This window comes from Eretmochelys imbricata, chromosome 14 (genome assembly GCF_965152235.1).
Source record: "Eretmochelys imbricata isolate rEreImb1 chromosome 14, rEreImb1.hap1, whole genome shotgun sequence".
Classification (NCBI taxonomy): Eukaryota; Metazoa; Chordata; order Testudines; family Cheloniidae; genus Eretmochelys; species Eretmochelys imbricata.
In genome coordinates this window covers 54853139-54871557 of record NC_135585.1, presented here as the reverse complement: position 1 = coordinate 54871557, position 18419 = coordinate 54853139, and the positions used below count along the sequence as shown (strand labels likewise).

The 18419-nt window shown below is 48.9% G+C and overlaps 1 pseudogene; it reads left to right on the top strand.

The window, feature by feature from the left end:
• Window positions 1-2881: 2881 nt before the first annotated feature.
• LOC144274179 (zinc finger protein RFP-like) lies at window positions 2882-17493 on the top strand (annotated as a pseudogene).
• The last annotated feature ends 926 nt before the right edge of the window (window positions 17494-18419 follow it).

Sequence of the window (18419 nt, the reverse complement as noted above, 5' to 3'; positions counted from 1 at the left end):
TTTTATAGATAAGGACTATATTTGCCCTTTTCCAGTCCTCTGGGAACTCCCCTGTCCTCCATGAGTTCTCAAAGATCATTGCTAATGGCTCAGAGAACTCTTCAGCCAGTTCCTTAAGTATTCGAGGATGTATTTCCTCAGGCCCTGCCAATCTGAAGACAGCTAACTTGTTTAAGGGCTTGCCTACACTTACAGTGCTACAGCAGCAGACCGGTACTTCAGTGTAGACACTCCCCAGGGTGACGGGAGGAATTCTCCCGTTGGCATAGGAGGTAATCCACCTCCCTGTGAGGCGGCAGGTAGGTCAATGGAAGAATTCCTCTGTCGACCTAGCGCTGTCTAGACTGGGGGTTAGGTCAGTATGGCTACATCTCCCCGGGGTGTCCGGAGCGACATAGCTCTATGACAGTAAAGTCTAGTGTAGACCAGGCCTAAGTGAACACACGGCAGCGCTTTCACTGTGCTCTCCGAGGGCGGGTTTAACCCAAAGCGCTCTGCATCTGCACGTGTAGCCAGGCCCTATGTTAGTCGTCTGATCACAGCTAACCTCTTTTGTGAAAATGGAAACAAAAAAGGCATTGAACATGTCAGTCATTGCTGCATTGCCTGTTATTGTCTTTCCTGCATCCTTGTGTAATGGGCCTGCTCTGTCCTTGGTCTTCCTCTTGCTTTTAATGTATTTGTAAAATGTCTTCTTGTTCCCCTTCATGTCCCGAGCTAGTTTAATCTTGTTTTGGGCCTTGGCCTTCCTAATTTTATCCCTACATGCTTGTGTTGTTTTTTTATATTCATCCTTCATAATTTGACCTACTTTCCACTTTTTGTACGACTCTTTTTTGGGTTTCAGGTCAAAAAGGTTGAAATGTTCCTTTTGACCTTCCAGAATGGATTGCTTCACGTTTTGGTGTCAAAACATCTTTTCATTTTGAAATTTTATCTTCTTTTTTAAGTCAGAAGCAGAATGAAACATTTTCATTTCATCAAAATGAAATGTGTTGATTCATAGAATCATAGAATATCAGGGTTGGAAGGGACCTCAGGAGGTCATCTAGTCCCACCCCCTGCTCAAAGCAGGACCAAATAATTCCCAACTAAATCATCCCAGCCAGGGCTTTGTCAAGCCGGGCCTTAAAAACTTCAAAGGAAGGAAATTGACCCCAAATGATTTTTTTTTTCAACATTTTCATTTAATGGAAAATTTCAATGTTTTAAATTCTGATTCAGAATCCAAATAAATTTTGAAATGTCAGAACTTCCCATGGAACAGAAATTCTGTTTCAACCAGCTCTACTGAAAACACGACACAAGTGTGATCTAACGGCTCAGCAACCAGAAGGCAAATAAAAAAAAAATATATATTTTTTTAAATCTTTCTTTTCTTTTCTTTTCTTTTCTTTTCTTTTCTTTTCTTTTCTTTTCTTAGGGCTTATTCATGATCTTTGAATGCATGGCGTTGGTAATACTGAATGTAGCTGAATGTTTCAAATACACTAAAAAGCTGATTTAACATGGCACTCTGTAGTTCTGGATTTTTAATTTAATTGTTTAGATAACTCGTAGGAAGTTTTTAAATGTTGCAACACACAGTAATAATCAAATTACATCTGTCATTTGGATTAGAAATGGATCCGATTAGCTCGAGAACACCAGAACTTTGGCAAAGTTCCAGTCCCAATCAAACTAACATGGCAACTCGGATCTATTTCTAATTCACATCAGATCCCTGTTTTGGAATTTCTAACTATGATGGTTGAAGGAAAATATAATGGCATATATTGGGCATAATTATGCCAATACTATTGGCCCCTATAATGTTTTTGTGGGCCCAGCATGAGGGATTTTATGATCGGCTCTTTTATTTAGAAAATGCTTGGATCTCTTCAACAAAGAGTCCAGTGGCACCTTAAAGACTAACAGATTTATTTGGGCATAAGCTTTTGTGGGTAAAAAACCCCACTTCTTCAGAAAGCTTATGCCCAAATAAATCTGTTAGACTTTAAGGTGCCACCAGACTCTTTGTTGTTTTTGTGGATATCGACTAACACGGCTACCCCCTGGTACTTGTATCTCTTCAGTGACTTGACTTACTTAACTCTGTTTGGTTTCAGAGTAGCAACTGTGTTAGTCGGTATTCGCAAAAAGAAAAGGAGGACTTGTGGCACCTTAGAGACTAACCAATTTATCTGAGCATAAGCTTTTGTGAGCTACAGCTCACTTCATCGGATGCATTCAGTGGAAAACACAGTGGGGAGATTTATATACACAGAGAACATGAAACAATGGGTGTTACATACACACTGTAACCAGAGTGATCACTTAAGATGAGCTATTACCAGCAGGAGAGCGGGGGAAGAAAACCTTTTGTCGTGATAATCAAGGTGGGCCATTTCCAGCAGCTGACAAGAACGTCTGAGGAACAGTGGGGGGGAATAAACATGGGGAAATAGTTTTACTTTGTGTAATGACCCATCCACTCCCAGTCTCTATTCAAGCCTAAGTTAATTGTATCCAGTTTGCCAATTAATTCCAATTCAGCAGTCTCTCGTTGGAGTCTGTTTCTGAAGTCTTTTTGTTGTAATATTGCGACTAGGTCTTTTAACTCTGTTTACGACTGCATGGGAAAATATTTGTTTAAAATCTAATCTGTACAGATGTAGGAGTTCAATGTAATCATTATCTTATATACCTCTCTCCTATCTCCTTATAGTTTCTCCTTTCCAGACCTGAAGGATCCCAGGCCCCAGCGAACACAGTCACAGCAGACCAGCGAGGAGGCAGAGGGCAGGCGGCTGCAGGAAGGGCGGAGGCCAGCTCCAGCCGGGGATAGACACATTGCTGGGCAAGTGAACGTTACAGTACGTTCCTCTCTCTCCCAGGTGCCATGGCCTCCACAAGCCGGGTCAAAGAGCTCCAAGAGGCTGTTCTCTGTTCCATTTGCCTGGCTTATTTTAACGATCCGGTGATTCTCAAGTGTGGACACAATTTCTGCCGAGCCTGCATCACTCAGTACTGCAAGGAGTCCAAAACCTCCCCGCACTATCCCTGCCCCCAGTGCAGGGACCCCTTCCAGGAAGGGGAACTCCAGCCTAACCGGCAGCTGAGGGCCATAGTTGAAATAGCCCAAACCATCCCGGACCTCTGAGGGAAGGAAGCGTGTGAAAAACACGAGGAGCTTTTGAAACTCTTCTGTGAAGGGATCAAACCCTCATCTGTGTGGTGTGCAGAGAGTCCCGCCATCACAAAGACCACCCCGTGCTTCCTCTCGAGGAGGCTGCTCTGGATTACCAGATAATTTTTGCCTTGGGAAGGCATCCCAGCCCAGGCAGCCTCGAGCAATCAGAACAGAGCCATCTGAGAAATATAAAACCATCAAGGTAATAAAACTAGCTTCCTACAATCACAAGGTAGAAAAGCAGAAGGGATTTTATACAGGAAGAACGTTGCGGAGACATGTTTTTCAGGCCTCCTCTGCATACAGGTTTTGTACTGGTCTGTGCTGATGACGGGTGGGATTTTTTTTTTTTTAAACAAAATAGTTATATCAGCAAAACCCCCCGGGTGTGAATACAAGTTGGTACTGGTGTAAAGGTGCCTGATGCCAGGAATGCTTGTTTCCATTTCCATGCAGGAATAGGCTATACACTTTTATACAGGTGTAACGACACCCATGCTCGCAGGGCGGTATGGCTTTAATAGCACCAGGATATGTAAAGCAGGGTATGATTTGCGTGCCCGAGAGCAAGGGCATCCCCTGTGCAGGGAGAAATCCACGTGGGGGCAGGAAACTCTACAAGTTCCAGCTCACACAGGTTCCTTTTAACCCTTGCAGGGTGGGGGGAGCAGGGTTTGCTTCTCATAGGATCATAGAATATCAGGGTTGGAAGGGACCTCAGGAGGTCATCTAGTCCAACCCCCTGCTCAAAGCAGGTCCAATCCCTAATTTTTGCCCTGGATCCCTAAATGCTCCCCTCAAGGATTGAACTCACAACCGTGGGTTTAGCAGGCCAATGCTCAAACCACTGAGCTACCCCCACCCCAAACAGAATGGACAATGGTTGTGGGGCTGGCCCATTCCAGCAGATTTCTTGAAATCTGCAGAGGCCGGGGTAGGGTGACCATATTTTCAAAATGAAGATCCAAGGTCCTGTTATCCGGAGGGGAGGAGGGGGAGGATCAGGGAGGAGTACACGCACCCATTTTATTATGTATTTGATGTTCTTGAAAATATAAATAAAATGGGGGAAAATCCTCCAAAAGCAACCAAAACTAATCCAGTTTTTCTTTTGTTAGGAAAAAATTCAGAGCCGTTTGGAGAGTTTGAAAAAAGAGAGAGACGAGATTCTGTCAGATAAATCAAGTGGGGAAAATACAAGCCAGGAACTACTGGTAGATGCCGTTCTTACTCAGAGACAAATGTGCACAGGGACATTGTTGATGCTCTGCTTAGTCTAACAGAAGAAGTATATAGTGAGAAACATTTTCCCTTCCATGAAAGTTTATTACTTATTTATTCTCATTGTAAAGAAAAACTGTTCTGATTTAATTGAGTATAAACAGGAAAATGGATCATTAAGGAAAGAATTTTAATAATCCAAATATTTCCATTGATAATGTGAGTGTAATTTGTTTAGCTAACGGTAGTTTCTCCTTTATTCTTTCAACTAGAGCTGGTCGAAATTTACCAACTACAAAAATGTCCTTTAGCAAACTGGGATTTAGTAGGAAACAATTTTTTTCCATGGGAAACTGTCTTTTGCAAATAAATAAATAAATAAAAATCAGTTTTTTGACAGGAAATTTCAGAATGAACAAAATGTTTCTTTTCATTTCAAATGGAAGTTTTCATTTTGGTTTTAAAAAGCTGAATTTTTTTCAAAATTTCAAATGTTTTTTATCCCTTTGTTTCCCCTTTTGCTCCTTTTTGCCACTGAGTACAATAACATGAATAATTTCCAGGTTTTTTCTCCTAGTGTTTCCTTTTTCTTTTTGCCAATTTTTCTAAAATGGGAGAGCTTTTGAAGAGGTGGTGGAAATGGATATTATTTTATTACATTCTAGAAAAAAGGGGAAACAGAAATGTGAATTTTTTTCAAGTTATTTCATATTTTTCACACAAATTAAAAGTTGTCCCATTTTGAACACTGAAAAATGGAAACAACTTTGAAATTTCAAAATGTTTTGCAAATTCCTCTCCCATTTTTTGGCTTTACTTTCAACAGCCATAACTGTTAGCATATAAACCTGTTTGTTAACCTGAGATAGAATTTTGGGTTTGACTTTTAATACTCTTACATCCTTGCTAATGTGTGTGAAGAACAAAGGACAAAGACACTGTGTGTGGCTTCTGCCTGGCCAGATGGGTTTGTTAGTCTAATGGGAACAGATAAGAACAGATAAACTATTACAGGGTATGGTGGGTGTGTAATATACGAGTACACACCAGAAGGCTGCCTGGTTCCTCTCTCAAGCCAAGGTCAAGCGACCAGTTAGGAGGGGCAAAGGGGAATGGCAGGAGGCACAAGAAACACTAAAAACCAAAGAAAAGCCTGGCCTTGGCCAGTACACAACCTTAGGCCTTATCCCTCCCACGGGATACAGAAGAGGTGGGATGAAGACCCCAGACTCACAACCCTTCAAAAAATGACCATAAGTTGTAAGGGGTTTGACTAGGGGCACGCACTGCAGGTTTATTTGGACCTGCTAAGAAGGAGGAATGGGGAAGGGGGACACAGGCAAGGCTCTGCGGTATCAGAGCTGGGAAGGGGGACACGGGGTAAAGGCTCTGAGGTGTCAGAGCTGGGAAGGGGGACACGGGGTGAAGGCTCTGCGGCATTGGGGCTGGGAAGGGGAACGCGGGGTAAAGGCTCTGCTGGTGTGTAGAGCTATGGATATGCTTGCTTGGAACTAACCCCAATAAACCTCGCATTGCCTGCGCTTTAGACTTTTGGTCTTCTGCTTTCTGTCTGCGTGAAAAGAACCAGGGGCAGGGGTTAAGGGAAAGCCCTCTAACAATAACCACAACAGAAGAGTGCGGGCAGCCACTAGACAAATCTACTGCCCCAGAGAAGGATGGTCACTTAACTCCTAACCAAATCCTACTGAAGTCATTGGAAAGACCCCTATTGATTTTGGTGAGCTCTGGAACAGGCCTTAGTGATATCGCGGCTAGACATTGCCATGAAGAAGATTTGGGTTCTAAATATGATGTAAGTTTCTGGCTCCTAGGGTATCAGGAGCTAGAGTGCTCCAGAAAGAGCATGAATTGGTGGGCTTCTGTCCAGTTCACATGTGCACGTTTCTAAGTGCCCTGCAAACACAGATTTGAACATGCAAATAGGTGTCTTGCCAGCCACCACTTTGTGCTCAGAATCCCTCTGTGGATTGAAATTGGAGATTTATGATGTGACAAAATGTTTGTATCCTAAACTGCGCATTCAGAACTCATCAGAGCAATTGCTGGCGCTCTAATTTTAAAGCCTGTTTTAGAAACGTGGCCTTATTCATCTAGGTGAATTTTGTGGAGACCATCTGTTCCCCAGTTCAAGTCTAGCGTTTCCGAGTTTGGGTTCTACTGTTTGCTCCCCAGAAGTAATCCTTGCCTGTCCAGTTCTGGATCGCGCACCTGCTGTACTTTCTGTTATCTGAAGGATCTAGTTTTCTAGACGGCACTGATAACAGAATCTCCTAATAATGCAAGACACACTCATATTTTAAACACCAGTTACGATTCTTCAAAATCCACTGGAAAACCACCTGTCTACTGAGCATAGAGCATGTTCTCCATAAAATATCAGGAGTTAAATGCTACGGGGTTGCAATGACATGCTCCCATGTGCACACATAAGGCTTTATAAAATGTCCCATGACTCACTCCGTGTTCCTGTCCTTGACCTGCGCTTTCCCTGTTGGTATCTCTTCATTTCAGGAACAGCTGGAAACTGAGAGGCAGAAGATTGTGTCTGAATTTCAGCGACTGCGTCAGTTTCTGGACGAACAAGAGCGACTCCTGCTGGCCCAGTTGGAAGAGCTGAATAAGGAAATTGAAAAGAGGAGGGCTGAGTATGTTGGCAAACTATCTGAGGAACTATCTTCTTTCAGTTCCCTGATCAGTGAGATGGAGCAGAAGTGCCAGCTGCCAGCGAGTGAATTCCTGCAGGTGAGACGGTGTTAGAAACAGCCCAGAACCTTTCACAGGGCAAGAAAGTCCCATAACCCTTCACTTTTGGAGTGTAGGAGTGTGTGACGTTCCCCTGGTGTTATCTGGACCAGTGATCTGCTAGGTCACTCCAATCCTCGACTCTGGGAGCCAGCCTTGCCCTGCTCTGCTGTGAGAACCCCCACTCCTGGGCTGTTCACGCACAGTCTCTATGGCACGTAAGCTGCTCTTTGGATTGTGCAACCGAATTACACTAGCCAACATCTCCGGTCCCAGACACAACCCTAGGAACCTCCGTCTTGCAGTGTCCAGTTATGCCCGCTGGACGCTGCAAGCTTATATGAGTTTGTCAATTTAACAAAGAAATTGATATGTACCAGGCTTGTTATCCCAAGGGGAGTCTCTGACACGCTTCAGACTAAATGCACTGCTTCAGGTAGAATAAACAAACAGATTTATTAACTACAAAAGATAGATTTTAAGTGATTATAAGTCAAAGCATAACAGGTCGGATTTGGTCAAATGAAACAAAAGCAAAATGCATCTAAGCTGATCTTAACACTTTCAGTGCCCTTAAAAACTTAGATGCTTCTCAACACAGGCTGGCTGGTTGCCCCTCAGCCAGGCTCTCCCCTTTCATCATCACTTCAGTCTCTTGGTGGTGATGTCCGTAGATGTAGGTGGAAGAGAGACAGCATGGCAAACGTCTCTCCCTTTTACCATGTTCTTTATTCCCTCCTGGCTTTGCCCCCCGCCCCTTCAGAGTCAAGTGAACATTACATCATCGTAGTCCCAAATTGACCAAAGGAAGGGGGGTGACTCACTTGAGAGTCCAACAGATCCTTTGTTGCTGCCTAGGCCAGTGTCCTTTGTTCCTGTGAGGCTGGTCTGGGTTTGTCCCATACATGCCCTGAAGAGGTGTGAACTGCCCCTCTGCTCCTGGAGAGTTTTGCCTAGGCTTGTTTTAAGCCATGAGGACACATTTTCAGCCTCATAACTATATACATGAAATTACAACCTATAACATCACTATAACAACAATGCTCAGCACATCATGAGCCTTCTGAAGACACCCGACATGACAAACTTTGCACTGGATACCACACAATCATATTATAAGGATGAACATGGGCGTGGAGGGTGTTCCCCGACGTACAGAGCGTCACAGAGTGAAAGGTCAGAACATACAGTATTGCTAAAATATACATTATTTTTCTTTAAGGGCTTGAGAAAATGCCCATTAAAGTCAATTGAAATATACTTCTGGGGTACAATGGGCATAGGATCAAGTCCTAAATGAAAAAAATTCTTCATTTGAATTCTAGTTAGTCTCCTCCAAAAATGGCAAACTCCGAATTCTGTTCTCCCTGTCTCATAATGCAAGAACAATGGAACATTCAATAAAATTAGAAGGTGACAAATTCAAAATGGATCCAATGATGTGTTTTCACACAACACATAATTAGACTGTGGAACTGATTGCCACCGGATGTTGTTGAGACCAAGCATTTAGCAAAGCTCAAAAAGTGACCAGATATTTATATGGATAACAAGAAGAATACCCAGAGTGATGTTAAACCTCATGCTTCATTGCTTCAGCCAGCCGCTAACTGTTAGAGAGCAGGATGAGAACGTGGGAGACAGATTATCTTACACCTTCCTCTGAAGCATCTGGCACTTTCCACCTTTGGAGACAGAATACTGACCAGATGGATCTCAGGTCTGAGCCAGTCTGGCATTTCCTGTGTTCCAAACACTGACTCCAAAAGATTAAAGATGGAACCAGTCTTTAATTATGGAAATAGTTAAGATTGAAGCTGAGTTTCCGTTTAAAGCCTGATTTTGCCACTTTTCCTACATATCACAAAAAGGGAAAATATTGGCCTTAAAACTGATACATGAGGTCTGAGGCTGTGTTGATTTTTCTCTGCCAGAACTGAAGTTAGCGAGGGAAGCTGTTCATTACTTATGGCAGCCTGAAAGTGTAAGTAGTCGTTAGAATTCCAAAAGCCTTCTGATGATTTTAATTTTCAAAAAATGCCTCTAAGTAGCAAATAAGAAAAAAGGTGAGAAATCAAACGTAGCGTCTTGGACTTCTCCAGCTGATATGTAAGGTCAAATTCTCTGTTGTGACCAGTATCTGCTGTGGGCAGCTTTCTTCACTCCTCAGGTTTCCTGCATTGAACCTGGGGTGTAGGATAGTGAATGGCCCTGTGTTACTCTGTACCCCACACCCATTGTTCTCACCCAGCCCCACCTTTCTGTGGATGTCAAGAAGCCCACAGGACAGGCCTTCAGAATGTTTGTGGGTGAGTGGGGACAGAGTTTATAGCAAGGGTTCAGCACAGCATAGGGGCATCCCTCCCTCTGGACCCACTGGAGTCTGCAGTTGGGGATCTTCGCCAAACCCGTGAGTGTTCGGAAGATCCTTGTTCAGCACATCACAAGACTGAGCCCTCTGGTTCCATGTGCCGGGTGGTTATTCACATGTCATTACACAAAGAGCTTGTGTGCCTCCTTATACAAACTTCCTGGGCCCAGATCCTGCAGTCAGAGGACTTCTCCAAAAGAGCAAAGGCAACACGTTTGATGTTTTTGTTTGCATTAATAAATCACAAATAATTTCTCTTTGAACCTCAAACTGTAAAGACAAAGTGAGTCCCCCCAGAGCAGGAGGGATCCTTAGTATGAGATACGGGACTGAATTTCCTTTTATCTCTCCCCTCTAGGACATCAAAGGCACCTTGAGCAGGTATGTGGCTCCTTTTCGCTCTCCCTTTCACTTCACAGTGCAGGGAAGGGATTTTAAACATGAGACCTGGCTCCCCATGGTCCAGCAGTGCAGACCGTGGGGCTGGTTCCCAATCTCTGTCCGTTTAATTTAATCTTGGAGCTGTTGCCATTTTGACTAGACTCCAGAATAGAGCAGCCTGAGAAAAGAGTGACTTACCTACAGACAGGGTTGTTATTTATAGTGTAGCTGGTGGAATGGAGACCTCAGGAGATTGGGGATGGAGAATGCGTTTTTCATTTCTAGGTCACAGACTCCAAACTCCACCTAGGTTGGTAGGGATGGAAAGTCAGGGCCCTCTGATGACTATTCAATGAGCTGTTTATTAATTGTTTCTTATTATGCCGTGAGCTCTATCAGTGGGCTTGGCGTGGCAAGAAAGACGATGGAAGAGACATTCCCTGCTCTAAGGAGTTTATAACGTGCTGTGATCAGTAGCTCTATGGCAGGGCTGAGAGGCTCAAGGCAAAATCAGGGCCCAACACGCAGGGTGCTGCACAGACACGTAGTAAGAGACAGTCCCTGCCCCAGGGAGTTTACAGTCTAAAAAGCCACAAAAGACAAAGGGCGGAAGGAGGAAGGATTAAAATCAATTGAAGGGGACATTCAATAAAGACAAAGTGTTCCACTTTGGAAGGAGAAATGAAACATACAACTATGAAATGGGGAATAACTGGCTAGGCAGCCGGACTGCGGAAAAACATCTGGGGGTTCAAGTGGATCACAGATTGAATGAGTCGGCTGTGTGATGCTGTTCTGGGGATTACTCTCTTCCAGGGCCAACACCTCCCCTTACAGTCTCTCCCCCAACATTGTTCTCTGTCTCACTCTGCAGCCTCATCTCTCACTCCAAGAGCTGCAGCTTCCTCTTCGTGACTCAGCCTCCAGCCAGGTCACTAACTGGTTTCCCCTTCTGGGGGCAGAGTCTCCCTGGTCCCACTGTCCAGGCAATGCCACCCCCTCAGTGGGCTGGTAGGGGAACTCGAGCCCACCTACTGGTCCAGGGTCCAGCCCAGGGACCCTACATATGCAGGCAAGGTCTGCTCTCAACCTCCCAGAGGCTTTCTTCTCCACCCTTCTCTCGTACAGGCGTTAGACGAGATGACCCTGGCAGTCCCTTCTAGCCCTGTGATTCGAAGTACTCCCTTCCCTCAGGGCCAGGCTCCCAGCATCCTACTCTCCCCCTGGGTTCCCTCCTTCCCTTTCCAACGCACACAGGGTGGCTGCAGACTTCCTCACAGCACCCAATTTCTGTTGCCAGCTTCCTGGCTTTATACGAGCCCAGCCCTCCCCCCCCCCCCCCACCCGCTCAGCTGAGCTTCATCGTCCAATTAGGGGTTGCATCTCTGCCCTAAACCCCTCATGTGTGGCCTGTCTCGCTCATCTCCTCTTTCTCGGCTTCCCTCACTCTTTTGGGGGGCTGATGTGGGGTGAACACCCCACCACAGATGTATTAACAGGAGTGTCACGTATAAGACACAAGAGGACGTTGTTCCACCCTTCTTGCCATGGTGAGGCCTCAGCTGGAATACCATGTCCAGTTGTGGGCATCGCACTTTCAGAAAGATGTGGAAAAATTGGAGAGAGTTCAGAGGGGAGCAACAGAAATGATCAGAGGTTTAGAGTGGATGAGCTGTGAGGAAAGGTTGCAATAAATGGGTGTGTTTAGTCTCGAGAAGAGAAGACTCAGGGAGGGCCTGATAACAGTCTTCAGATATGTCTGAGGCTGTTCTACACAGAGCGGTGATCAGCTGTTCTTCAAGTCCACTGAGGCTAGAACAAGGAGTAATCGCTTTCATTTGCAACAAGGGAGATTTACATGAGTGGGACGGGGTTCCCGGGGTGCAGCCTGGACGGTGGGACTGCTGAGCCCTCCTAATCCCCAGCCTGGGCTGCCTCTCGCCCTGTGATGCTGATGTCCAGCTACAAGCCTGGCCGGCCCTGCGCTGAGACAGACACCCACGGGCAGCGACACGCCCAGCTGTGTTACACGACTCCGCTCCCGGCCATTGATGAACCAGCAATAGAAGGCGCCAGCCAGTTCCCCCCAGCTCCAGCCCTGCCCCCCAGAACTGCACCGACTCACCCTGCTCAAGGCTCCCTGGGGCATAGAATCATAGAATCACAGAATATCAGGGTTGGAAGGGACCTCAGGAGGTCATCTAGTCCAACCCCCTGCGCAAAAGCAGGACCAATCCCCAATTAAATCAAGTGCAAGTTCATTAAGTCATTTGCCTTCCCCAGTGTGGAGTGGACACGCACTGGCCTTTGTAAGCTGAGAACCCCTGTGCTAGTGGACTGACCATTGTATGTATCCAAAGAACTAGATAAAAACATAAATTATCTTTGAAATGGGTTAGTGGGTCTCACTCCAGGTTCTGGTACGATGGGTATCGACATCCCCACAAGGATTGTCCCTAATTATCTCCCTTAAATGGTGTACAGCATGTAAGTCAGGTGATCCTGCTTCCCACACTCACAATACAAGACCAAGGGGATGTTCAGTGCCACTGAAAGGCAACTAGTGTAAAGCTGTGAAAAGGAAATACTTTTTTATACACAATTCATTAACCTGTGGAACTCATTGCCACGTGGTATTACTGAGTTTCATAAATGCATAAAGTTGAAGGCCAGAAAGGACCATAAGATTATCACATTTGGCCTCCTGTATATCACAGCACAGGCTCCGACTTTCTCATTCCCCTGGGGCTGTTCGACCCCGGCTCTGCCCCGGGCCCTGACCCCACTCCACGCCTTCCCCCAAGGCCCCAGCCTGCCTCTTCCCGCCCTGCCCAGCCTCTTCCCACCCTTGATGCCCCCCGCCTAGCGCCTCCTGCCCGCTGCTGAACAGCTGATCCGTGGTGGGTGGGAGGCGCTGGGAGGCAGGGGGAGGAGCTGATGGGCAAGGCCAGCTAGCGGGCGGGAGGCACTGGAGACTGGGGGGGAAGCTGATCTGTGGGGCTGCTGGTGGGTGTTGAGCATCCACGATTTTTTTTCTGTGGGTGCTCCAGCCCTGGAGCACCCACGGACTCGGTGCCTCTGTATCACAGGGCCTTAAATTTCTCCCAGTTATTCCTGTATTCAGCAAAATAACTTGTATTTGACTAAATCCTAACATGTGTTGACTAAAGCACCTTCTAGAAAGCCATTCAGTCTAGATTTAAAGACATCAACAGACAGTAATGCTTGAAGCTCCCTGGAAGTGGGGGCCACCAGTGCCCAAACCGTGGCCCCACCCCTGCTCCGCCTCTTCCCCTGAGACCCCTCCCACTACTCACGCCTCTCCACCCCCTCCCCCCATCACTTGTCTTTAAGGCAGGTACAAAGGGAGAGAGCAGAGCTACTTTTAAAAGTGATGGGGCCGTGGCCCCCTGTTCTGGTGCCCGTCATGAGATGGAGAATCCACCACTTGCCTTGGCAGTTTCTTCCAAGGTTAATCCACCCACACTCTTAAAAATGTCTGTCCGGTTTCCCATTTGAATTTCTCTGGCTTCAGCTTCCAGCAATTGGTCCTTGTTGTGCCTTTGTCTGCTCAACTGAGGAGCCCTTTAGTACCAAGTCTATTCTCCCCGTGACGGTATTTATACCCCAGACTCAAGTGCCTGGGGGGTGTTGCAGCACCCTCCACGCTCCTAGTTCCCGTGTGTATCGGGGCAGTTACCCCGCTCTGGTGGAAAAATTGGGGAAGCAGCCACAGCTGGGGCCACGCCCAATCAGGCCACAGCTGGCCCTATAAAAGGGCTATGAGCCAGACACTGAGTCAGTCTCTCTCTAGGGTACCTGAAGCAGAGCGGGGCTAGGGAAAGGCAAGAGGAGCTGGGGAGCTCCAGCCTGGCAAATCCCCAGGCTGCAGGTCTTGCAAAGCAGGTACTGCGGCTGCAGAGATGTATCCCGGGGTTAGGCAGAGGCACTTGGTCTGACCCCCTTGCCCATGATGAGTGGCCATTACTGTTTGCAGTTAGCCCCCATGAGAGGGGGCCAGATGAGGATTGGCAGTAGCCACCGAGGCAAGGTAGGGATGGAGGGAGGGGAGACCCAGAGCGTGGGGTACTGTGGTGGGCAGAACCCCAGGTTTAGGGGCACCGAGGTCCGGGAGGGACATGGGGCCTGAGGCAGGCGAGACATCGGCCCGCAGAGGGTGCTCCGAGGCTGGAAAAGAGCTAATTCCCAGATGACCCGCAGGAGGTGCCGCACCGGTGAGTCTTCGCTTCGCTACATCGCGGTTCTGCGCAGAGGCTTGGGGCTTCCCGCCATGGCGGGGCGAATCGGCACTTGTGGCTCCATCCCCGCGGTGGGGGAGGGGAGTGGTGCTGCGGGCCGGATGAAATTTAGCAACAGGCCAAATCTGGCCCGTGGGCTGTAGGTTCCCTGGCCCTGCTTTAGAGGTTCTCCACCTTGTATCCTCCTGAGCTGGAGAGAATGAGACCACCAGGGTTGTCAGGAAGGATGAGCCCTGTCCTTAGTTTCTGATGTTTGTGGTTATTTTTTAGTGAGGTGTGTAATGGTTTGTATTGGTGTGAACTGCACTTAACCTCCTTAACAAACTTTATTAAGTTATAGTTTTCCTTTCATTTTGCTTTTGTGTTAGCACATTAACAATGTGAATATATTCATCAACATGACAACACGACATTTCATCTTTTTCACCCTTTTCTTCCTACAGACTCACTGTCGTCTAGCCAGCGGTTGCACAAAGGTAAGTTTCTCGGATCAAAGGGGGAGTGAAAATTTTTATATGAATTACGGTGGGTCATTGGCAGCACCATAGTTCAGGGTTTGTTTCAAGTTTGGATTTGACAGGAGCTGAACACCGTATAACTGGTGGCTGCCCAGATCTTTCCTAAAAACGGAAAAGTCGATTCTTTTCTCTGTTCGAATTTAGGATTTGTAACTAGTGGTTGGTAGCCAGATGGGCTGGGGTGCCGGGGAGGGGGCGAGCAGTGTATCTCTGTAGATCTAAGAGTTTAAAAATGAGCCTTTTGGAAAATGAAAGAGGAACATCGCACCTCATTCTCAGAACTCTTTATGCGCGTACAGCACATCCCCTGGCCATATGATTATTAGGAGCAAATGCACAAGTGGTACAGTGAAGACTGGGAAAATTCAACCTACAAAAATAGACATTTTGGTTTTTTCTCTCTACTTCATCAGTCAAAAGGAAAAAAATGTTTGAATTGATGGTGAGAGATGCGATTTCTGAGTAAAATGAAGCCTCGCTCATGATCTCGCGACAGAGCTCTCAGCTGTGGCTGGAAAAAAAAAATCCCGACATTTGAGAGTTCTAAAAATGAGGCCTAATTTTACTTCGAAATCCCGTCAGCGGCCCTGGGCGCGGCTGGGGCTCCCGCTGTCAGCCACCCAGTGCGGCTGCTCCCCTGCCAGCCTGGGAAGTGGGAGAGGGGACCCCACGGTAGCCCCCAGGCCTAGGGAGGGCGACAAACCCTAGGAGGAGCAGAGGTGAGGCTGGGAGGGCTTTATTATGGCCTGGGGGCTGCAGGGGGCCTGAAGTGAGTGGGGGGCTGATGGGCTGGGGGGGCTGTATTGATGGTGGGTTCTGAGCAGATAGGGTGAGTGCTGGGAGGGTGAACTGAGGGCAGTGGGGTAAGGGTGCTGAATTGATGGGGCAGTGATGATGGGGGCTGGGGGATTGAATGGGGGCATTGGATGGGGACAGAACGGATGCGGGGCTGGGGGACAGGATTAATTGCTGGGCAGGAGATGGGCAGATGTGGGGGTGAGAACTCCTGCAGCAGGACCCAAAATCACCTTCTCCAAGACATGGGGGAGAGTGGGCAACACTAATTGTCACTTGCTCACACCCTGGGGAGGGGCCAGGGGAGTTCAAACATCAAGAGACTGACCTAAAAACGACAACAGAATCCTGTTTAAAATGTCAGGATTGTTGGGCCAGTCTCATGAGATTTGATCTCTTGAAGTTGGCAATCCTGTATTAGCCATCGCATAGCCTTGGGGCCAGCAGCGTGGAGTTTGGAAAGTCCCCGATAGACCAGCACAAGACGAGCAGCCATTCAGGAAGCGTGCGGTGTCCTCCCCACACCGCAGCTACAGAGTCATGGGGGCCAGTGGGGTCTCTATAAAAGCAGGTTTTCTGTTGCTCAGCTGGCTGATCTTTACGGGGGGGGGCCCTGCAAGGAGACGGGGTGTGAAGAGTCGCATCTTTGGACAGGGGGACTTTGGATTCCCTGTAATCTGCTGGGAGCCTCCTATGATGCCAGGGTCCCTAATCACATCTGTGGGGAGAGGTGGGTGCAGGTGGGGAAAGATTCCATGGGCCTGATCGTCTGGCCCTTTTATGCTGCTCTGTCAGAGCAAAGGGGCCTCAATTTGCATGGCAACTGTCCCCAGAAAATAGCTCCGGTGCAAGAGAGCGCCCACCCCCGGCCCTGTCCCTCCCCATCCCGTCCATGTGAAGTTGACAGAGGGGCTCTTCAGCACTCTGCCCCCAGCTGTTATTGTAGGAGTGGGTTTGGGGCATGCTGGGGGCCAGGGCCGGCTCTAGGGGGTCCAGGGCGGAAGTGACAGATTAGTCTCTTCTGGGACCGACCGCGCCAGCCAATCGCACAGGCTCCCCAAAGCGGTTGCCCGGATTCGCCCTCCCCAAGGGACGGCTCTGCTGGGGGCATAGACAGGAGGCATCACACTATGGCTGCTCTCTGCTTTGCAGCCCTGAGGCCCCTGTAACTAGGGGCCAGGGAGACTAAAGGAAGGACAAAGGTGGCTTAAAACCACCCCCCTCTAACCCCCTTGTCTTTACCCCAAGCACAAGGATGGAATCACTGAGAATCGGACTCTGGGTCTGGGGGCCTGGCTGAGCAGAGCTGATCCCTTCACTCTGTCACTGAACTGGCTCTGTCAGGGGTGTGAATCCCCCCTGCACATGGCTGAGATCTCAGCGCTGCTCCCCATGCAGAGCTGGGTAAATCCTGGACGGGGGAGGTTGCCTGGTTCACTCCCCAGCTGGGGCAGGTTCTGTACGGACACGATCAGACCCTGCCCCAGGGCCGAGCTCTGCCCCTCACGCTCTGATTCTCTCTCTGCAGTGAACGTGACTCTGGATCCAGACACGGCCCATCCCGACCTCACCGTGTCTGCGGATTGGAGACGTGTGAGATGGGGAGACACACGGCAGGATCTGCCTGACAACCCTGAGAGATTTGACACTAAGTCCTGTGTGCTGGGCTGTGAGGGATTCACCTCGGGCCGACGTTACTGGGAGGTGGAGGTGGGGGTGGAGGCGATGGGAGTCTGTGCTGGGGGGGTGGAAGGGACGGATCCGCCCTAACCCCGAGGAGGGGATCTGGGCTGTGCTGTGCAGTGAGGATCAGTCCCGGGCTCTCACGTCCCCTGGGCAGAGCACCCCCTTGTCCCCGAGCCAGGCAGGGTTTATCTGGACTATGACGGGGGGCGGGGGGCGTTTTTCGATGCTGGTCGCGGGGACCCGATCGTCACTTTCCCGCCGGCTGCTTTCGCCGGGGAGAGAATCCGCCCGCTCTTCTGGGTTGGTGTTAGCGTGCGGCTCCTCTAGCCCCCACCCCCCTGATCTCTATGGCCTGGAGGACTCCGCCAGTCCTCCCCCCCCCACAGATGGGGCTGAAGGGGGAGACGCTCTCCCCGTAGCTCTATGGCTGTGGAGGTCTGTGTGAGGCGGCGCTCTAGGCTGGGTCTCTCTGCTCCTTGGAGGCCGACTCTGTGTGGAGTGGTGGGGGACCCACCCCGTGGGAGAGGGGCGCAGTCGAAGCCCAGGGAGAGACCCCTCAACTGGGGCGTGGGGAGAGCAGGGGGGAGGCCGGCTGAAGAGGCTGGGTGGGGGCGGGCGGGGGAGGACAGACCAGAGGGCAAACCGGGCGTCAGGCGGGGAGAGGTTCCCAGGAGATCAGGAGCAGGTGTTGCCGGGGAAGCAGAGCTGAGCAGGGAGGACCCAGCTGCCCAGACGAGGTCCTGCCCCTTGGCTTGGGGGACAGAGAGGCTGGGGACCAGTCGGCCCCCCAGGGGTCCACCAATCAGAGCCCAGGACTGGAGTCCTCTGCTACCCTTCGGCTGCTGTTCTAGCAGGCGTGAGCAGGACACGGGGTGGCAGATTCGGACTGACGAGCTCCTAAGCGCCCTGTGGGCCAGCGTGTGAGATCTGCGGTTCCTGACACGGAGGCAAGGGAGGGATCGGACACTGGTCTGTGGGCCAGATGTTTCAGAGGGATTGAGCCTTTCAATATCCGGTGCCGTGAGCTCTCTCCTCAGAACAAACAGCTCAATACCCTGTGGAATCCCGAAGCTCGACCGAGGAATCGTCCCTTTGCCAGCACGCGTGAAAGAATTGAGAGGTTGAAGTGATTGTTCCCATAGCCAGTGTTTATGGCAAAGCTAATACTGGCAGATTGTGTTATAAAGTTTCACTGCTGGGCTGACCGTTGTCAGTCACGGTACAGATTTCACTTTCTTTATGATTAAACGACT